This window comes from Heptranchias perlo, chromosome 8, assembly GCF_035084215.1.
Source record: "Heptranchias perlo isolate sHepPer1 chromosome 8, sHepPer1.hap1, whole genome shotgun sequence".
In the NCBI taxonomy this organism is placed as follows: Eukaryota; Metazoa; Chordata; class Chondrichthyes; order Hexanchiformes; family Hexanchidae; genus Heptranchias; species Heptranchias perlo.
Window position 1 is genome coordinate 26,197,267 of NC_090332.1, and position 7,401 is coordinate 26,204,667.

A 7,401-nucleotide genomic window follows, 5' to 3' on the forward strand; every position below is an offset into this window, starting at 1 on the left:
TACCGACCCTCCGACGGTGCGGCGCTCCCTCAGTACCGACCCTCCGACAGTGCGGCGCTCCATCAGTACCGACCCTCCGACAGTGCGGCATTCCCTCAGTACCGACCCTCCGACAGTGCGGCCCTCCCTCAGTACTGACCCTCTGATTTACCCTCTTGTCTCTCTAGATTGTGGTCGGTGCTGGCGATGAGTACCTGCATGTGCGACTTTATGAACCTCTCCCGCACGAGATGACCAAGCCATCGATGGTGGACGTACAGTGCGGGAAGAAGCTTTTCGATGAGATTACCTACTTCTAGGGTAATCGGCAGAGGGCCTGTCCAAGAGGGGAGAATGCCGCTCTCCACTCTCCCCAAACCAGCGCCCTCCTCTCCCCTCCCCTTCATCTCCCGAGCTTCTCTGCTCCTCGCCTCTGAAGGGCCAGCTCGGTCCGAGGATTCGTGACATAGAGGGAGGCCATTCAGCCCCTCGAGCCTGATACACCGGAACAAGAGGAGGCCCATTCATTCCCCCTCGAGCCTGTTACACAGGAACAGGAGGAGGCCCATTCATTCCCCCTCGAGCCTGTTACACACAGGAACAGGAGGAGGCCCATTCATTCCCCCTCGAGCCTGTTACACAGGAACAGGAGGAGGCCCATTCATTCCCCCTCGAGCCTGTTACACACAGGAACAGGACGAGGCCCATTCATTCCCCCTCGAGCCTGTTACACAGGGACAGGAGGAGGCCCATTCATTCCCCCTCGAGCCTGATACACCCAAATCGGCCGATCCTTCACGGTCGCTGAGTCAGACAATCCTGGAACCCCCACCCTGACCGAACGTCACCATGGGGGGGCCCCTTCACCACACGGGTCTGCGGTTGGGTCCAAGAAGAAGGCGTCAGCGCCGTCTTCTCAAGGCGGGGGCAATGCCCGCCCTCGCCCAGATCCCGCCGAACGCACGGTCAAGAGAAGAACCCCTCAACCCGGAGGATCGGCCCTTGCTGTCGGGATCCTGCTGCGCACGGACGCCCGACCAAAGGACCCGTTGAGGACCCGCCAAGGCCTCCTCTTCCGCCGCCAGCCTGCTATCCCTAACTCTCCAGCTGTTCGACTGCAGCGGCATCGCGCGCCGCTCCTATCCCCTCAATAAAATGAATTCTAACGCATTCGCTTGTCTCCTTTGCTTCTTTCGACTGAGGGGTGGGGACTGAGTGTTAACCGGCAAGAAGGGAGGGGTGCCGGGGTGGGTGGGGGGCTGTCTTGCACTTCCTGGGGGTGTTTGGGGTGCGGGGGATTGAGGTGAGGGGAGGGGCTGATTATCACACTGCCATTTCATTCGTTGTCGGGCTCAGCTGACGGGATCAGGCCCTCGTAGTTACCGTTCGCTGCTGCCGGGCGATGGAGCCGCCCTTTGTGGGGGGAGGGTGGGGACAGGAGAGAATTGACGGTGCGGAAAGAAGCTATTCGACTCGGTGAGGCTGCAGCCCTGCTGGTGCATAAAGCGGAGCCGTCTCCTCCAATCCCGTTAACTCCCTCTCTCTCTCACATTCCCCCTCTCTCTATCTATCTCTCTCTCTCACACATTCCCCATCTCTCACTCTCTCACATTCCTCCCTCTCCCTCTCTCTCTCCCATATTCCCCCTCTCTCTATCTCTCCCTCTCACATTCCCCCTCTCTCTCACATTCCCTTTGTCTCTCTCTCACTTTCCCCCTCTCTCTCTCATATTGCCCCTCTCCCTCTCACATTCCCCCTCTTGCTCTCTATCTCTCCCTCTCACATTGCCTCTCTCTCTATCATATTTAACCTCAATCTCTCTCACATTCCCCCTCTCTCTCTCTCACATTCCCCCTCTCCCTCTCTCACAAGAGATTGAGAGAGAGAGATAGAGAGAGAGAGAAAGAGATATAGAGAGAGAATGAGGTAGAGAGAGAGAGAAAGAAAGAGAGAGAGAGAGAGAAAGAGATAGAGAGAGAAAGAGAGAAAGAGGGAAAGAAAGAGATGGAGAGAGAAAGAAAGAGATAAAGAGAAAGAAAGAGAGAGAGAGAGGAAGAGAGAGAGAAAGAAAGAGAAAGAGAAAGAGAGAGAGATAGAGAGAGAAAGAAAGAGATAAAGAGAGAAAGAAAGAGATAGAGAGAGAGAGGTAAAGAAAGAGATAGAGAGAGAAAGAAAGAGATAGAGTGAGAGAGAGAAAGAAAGAGAGAGAGAGAGAGAGAAACAGAGAACGAGAGAAAGAGATAACGAGAGAGAGAGAGAGAAACAGAGAACGAGAGAAAGAGATAAAGAGAGAGAGAGAAAGAGAGAGAGAAAGAGAAAGAAAGAGAGAGAGAGAAGGAGAGAGAGAGTGAAAGAGAGAAAGAAAGAGAGAGAGAGAGATAGAGAGAGAAAGAAAGAGCTAAAGAGAGAAAGAGAGAAAGGAGATAGAGAGAGAGAAAGAGAGAGAGAAACAGAGAAAGAGAGAGAGAAAGGGAGAGAGAAAGAGAGAGAGAAAGAAAGAGAAAGAGAGAGAGAAGGAGAGAGAGAGAGTGAAAGAGAGAAAGAAAGAGAGAGAGAGAGAGATAGAGAGAGAAAGAAAGAGCTAAAGAGAGAAAGAAGGAGATAGAGATTGAGAAAGAAAGAGAGAGAGAAACAGAGAAAGAGAGAGAGAGAGAAAGAGAGAGAGAGAAAGAGCAAGAGATAGAGAGAGAAAGAAAGAGATAAAGAGAGAAAAGAAAGAGATAGAGAGAGAATGAAAGAGATAAAGAGAAAGAAAGAGAGAGAGAGAAACAGAGAAAGAGAGAGAAAGAGACAGAGACAGAGAGAAATAGAGAGAGGGAGAAAGAGAGAAAGAGAGAAAGAAGGAGATGGAGAGAGAGAAAGAAAGAGAGAGAGAGATAAAGAGAGAGAGAAAGAGAGAAAGAAAGAGATAAAGAGAGAAAGAAAGATAGAGAGAGAAAGAAAGAGATAAAGAGAGAGAGAAAGAAATGGATAAAGAGAAAAAGAAAGAAATAAAGAGAGAAAGAAAGAGATAAAGAGAGAGAGAAAGAGATACAGAAAGAAAGAGAAAGAAAGAGATAGAGAGAGAAAGAGAGAGAAAGAAAGAGAGAAGGAGAGAAATAGAGAGAGAGAAACAGAGAAAGAGATAAAGGAAGAGAGAGAGAGAAAGAAAGAGAGAGAGAGAAAGAAAGAGATAGAGAGATAAAGAGAGAGAGAAAGAAAGAGAGAGACAGAAAGAGAGAAAGAAAGAGATAGAGAGAGAAGAAAGAGATAGAGAGAGAACGAAAGAGATAAAGAGAGAGAGAAAGAAAGAGAGAGAGAGAAAGAAAGAGAGAGAAAGAGAGAGGAAAGAAAGAGGGAAAGAAAGAGATAGAGAGAAAGAGATAGAGAGAGAAAGAAAGAGAGAGAGGGAGAGAAAGAGAGAGAGAAAGAAAGAGAGAAAGAAAGAGAGTGAGAGTGAAGGAGAGAAAGAAAGAGATAGAGAGAGAGATAGAGAGAGCTAAAGAGAGAAAGAAAGAGACAGAAAGAGAGAAGGAGAGAAAGAAAGAGATAGAGAGAGAAACAGAGAACGAGATAAGGAGATAGAGAGATAGAGAGAGAGATAGAGAGAGAGAAAGAGAATGAAAAAGAGGGAGAAAGAGAGAAAGAAGGAGATAGAGAGAGAAAGAGATAGAGAGAGAGAAACAGAGAACGAGAGAAAGAGAGAGAAAGATAAAGAGAGAGAGAGATAGAGAGATAGAGAGAGAGAGAAAGAGATAAAGAGAGAGAGAAAGAAAGAGATAAAGAGAGAAAGAAAGAAATAAAGAGAGAAAGAAAGAGATAAAGAGAGAGAGAAAGAGATACAGAAAGAAAGAGAAAGAAAGAGATAGAGAGAGAGAAAGATAGAGAAAGAAAGAGAGAAGGAGAGAAATAGAGAGAGAGAAACAGAGAAAGAGATAAAGAAAGAGAGAGAGAGAAAGAGATAAAGAAAGAGAGAGAGAAAGAAAGAGAGAGAGAGAAAGAAAGAGATAGAGAGATAAAGAGAGAGAGAAAGAAAGAGAGAGACAGAAAGAGAGAAAGAAAGAGATCAAGAGAGAAAGAAAGAGATAGAGAGAGAAAGAAAGAGATAAAGAGAGAGAGAAAGAAAGAGAGAGAGAGAAAGAAAGAGAGAGGGAAAGAAAGAGGGAAAGAAAGATAGAGAGAAAGAGATAAAGAGAGAGAGAAAGAAAGAGAGTGAGAGTGAAAGAGAGAAAGAAAGAGATAGAGAGAGAGAGCTAAAGAGAGAAAGTAAGAGACAGAAAGAGAGAAGGAGAGAAAGAAAGAGATAGAGAGAGGGAGAAAGAAAGAGATAGAGAGAGAGAAACAGAGAACGAGATAAAGAGGTAGAGAGATAAAGAGAGAGAGAGAAAGAGAATGAAAAAGAGGGAGAAAGAGAGAAAGAAGGAGATAGAGAGAGAGAAAGAGATAGAGAGAGAGAAACAGAGAACGAGAGAAAGAGAGAGAGAGATAGAAAGAGAAGGAGAAAGAGAGAAAGAAGGAGATAGAGAGAGAGAGAAAGAGATAGAGAGAGGGATACAGAGAGAGAGAGAAAGAGAGAACTGGAGAGAGGGAGAGAGAAAGAGATAGACATAGAGAAAGAAAGAGATAGAGTGAGAGAAGAAAGAGATAGAGAGTGAAATAAAGAGATAGAGAGAGAAAGAGAACAACAAAGACCGAGAAAGGGAGAGATGAAAGAGATAGAGAGTGAAATAAAGAGAAGGAAAGAGATAGGGAGAGAAAGAGAAATTAAGAGATAGAGAGAGAAAGAGAGAGAGAAAGAAAGAGTGAGAGATGAAAGAGATAGAGAGTGAAATAAAGAGATAGAGAAAGAAAGAGATCGAGAAAAAGAAAGAGATAGAGAAGTGGAAAGAGAGAGAGAAAGAGATAGAGAAGTGGAAAGAAAGAGAGAAACAGAGAACGAGAGAAGGGCTTCCTCTGCTACCCACCGTTCAGTGGAGGTGTCTGAGCCGACTTCTCCCAGAATGCCCCTCTCCCTCTCTCCTCTGCCGGATGCTTTTCCTCCTGGTCGTCTCTGAAGGGCTTCCTCTGCTCCCCACTGAAGAAGCCCTTCAGTGACGACCAGGGGGAAAAGAGACGGAGGGCCATTCCGAGAGAAGTCTGCTCGGTCACCTCCACCGAACGGTGGGTCGCGCAAGAACTGGTGTGGAAGCCCATTCATTCCCCCTCGAGCCAGTTACACACAGGAACAGGCCCATTCATTTCCCCTTGAGCCTGTTACACAACAGGAAGAGGCCCATTCATTCCCCCTCGAGCCTGTTACACAGGAACAGGAGGAGGCCCATTCATTCCCCCTCGAGCCTGTTACACAGGAACAGGAGGAGGCCCATTCATTCCCCCTCGAGCCTGTTACACACAGGAACAGGAGGAGCCCCATTCATTTCCCCTCAAGCCTGTTATATAGGAACAGGAGGAGGCCCATTCATTCCCCCTCGAGCCTGTTACACACAGGAACAGGAGGAGGCCCATTCATTCCCCCTCGAGCCTGTTACACACCCAAATCGGCCGATCCTTCATGGTTGCTGAGTCAGACAATCCTGGAACCCCCACCCTGACCGAACGTCACCGTGGGGGGGGCCCCTTCACCGCACGGGTCTGCGGTTGGGTCCAAGAAGGAGGCGTCAGCGCCGTCTTCTCAAGGGGGGTGGGCAATGCCCGCCCCCGCCCAGATCCCGCCGAACCCACGGTCAAGAGAAGAACCCCTCAACCCGGAGGATCGGCCCTCGCTGTCGGGATCCTGCTGTGCGCGGACGCCGGACCAAAGGACCCGTTGAGGACCCGCCAAGGCCTCCGCTTCCGCCGCCAGCCCGCTACCCCTAACTCTCCAGCTGTTCGACTGCAGCGGCATCGCACGCCGCTCCCCTCCCCTCAATAAAATGAATTCGAACGCATTCGCTCGTCCCCTTTGCTTCTTTCGACTGAGGGTGTGGGAACTGAGCGTTAACCGGCAAGGGGGGAGGGGTGCCGGGGTGGGTGGGGGGCTGTCTTGCACTTCCTGGGGGTGTTTGGGGTGCGGGGGGTAGTGAGGTGAGGGGAGGGGCTGATTATCACACTGCCATTTCATTCGTTCTCGGGCTCAGCTGACGGGGTCAGGCCCTCGTAGTTACCATTCGCTGCTGCCGGGCGACAGAGCCGCCCTTTGTGGGGGGAGGGTGGGGGCAGGAGAGAATTCACGGTGCGGAAAGAAGCTATTCGACACTGGGAGGCCGCAGCCCTGCTGGTGCATAAAGCGGAGCCGTCTCCTCCAATCCCATTAACTCCCTCTCTCTTTCTCACATTCCCCCTCTCTCTATCTATCTCTCTCTCTCACATTCTCCCCCTCTCTCTCTATCTCTCTCTCTCACACATTCCCCCTGTCTGTGTCTCACATTCCTCCCTCTCCCTCTCTCTCTCCCATATTCCCCCTCTCGCTATCTCTCCCTCTCACATTCCCCCTCTCTCTCACATTCCCTTTGTGTCTCTCTCACATTCCCCCTCTCTCTCTCATATTGCCCCTCGCCCTCTCACATTCCCCCTCTCGCTCTCTATCTCTCCCTCTCACATTGCCTCTCTCTCTCTCATATTTAACCTCACTCTCTCTCACATTCCCCCTCTCTCTCTCTCACATTCCCCCTCTCCCTCTCTCACAAGAGATTGAGAGAGAGAGATAGAGAAAGAGTGAAAGAGAGAAAGAAAGAGACAGAGAGAGAGAGAAAGAGAGAGAGAGAAACAGAGAAAGAGAGAGAGAGGAAGAAAGAGAGAGAGAAAGAGAGAGAGAGAGAAAGAAAGAGAAAGAGAGATAGAGAGAGAGAAGGAGAGAAAGAGAGAGATAGAGAGAGGGAGAAAGAGAGAGAGAGAAAGAAAGAGAGACGGAGAGAGAAACAGAGAATGAGAGAAAGAGATAAAGAGAGAGAGAGAGGGAGAGAGATAGAGAGAGAGGGAAAGAAAGAGATAGAGAGAGAAAGAAAGAGATAGAGAGAGAGAAATAGAGAGAGGGAGAAAGAGAGAGAGAGAAAGAGAGAAAGAAGGAGATAGAGAGAGAGAAAGAAAGAGAGAGAGAGAAAGAAAGAGATAGAGAGATGAAGATAGAGAGATAAAGAAAAAGAGAGAGAAAGAGAGAAAGAAAGAGATAGAGAGAGAGATCGAGAGAGAAAGAAAGAGATAAAGTGAGAAAGAAAGAGACAGAGAGAGAGAAAGAAAGAAAGAGATAGAGAGAGAGAAAGAAAGAGATATAGAGAGAGAGAAACAGAAAAAGAGGGAAAGAGATAAAGAGAGAGAGAATGAAAGAGAGAGAGAAAGAGAGAAAGAGATAGAGAGAAAGAGAAAGAAAGAGAGAGAGATAGAGAAAGAAAGAGATAGAGAGAGAAAGAGAGAGAGAGAGGAGAGAAAGAAAGAGATAGAGAGAGAGATAGAGAGAGAAAGAAAGAG

The 7,401-nt window shown here is 48.2% G+C and overlaps 1 long non-coding RNA gene across 1 annotated transcript; it reads left to right on the forward strand.

Moving 5' to 3' along the window:
* Positions 1 to 1,149, forward strand: LOC137324170 (uncharacterized). Its single transcript, XR_010963532.1, has 2 exons — positions 1 to 634; positions 682 to 1,149. It is a non-coding gene; the product is annotated as an uncharacterized lncRNA (long non-coding RNA).
* Positions 1,150 to 7,401: the final 6,252 nt, after the last annotated feature.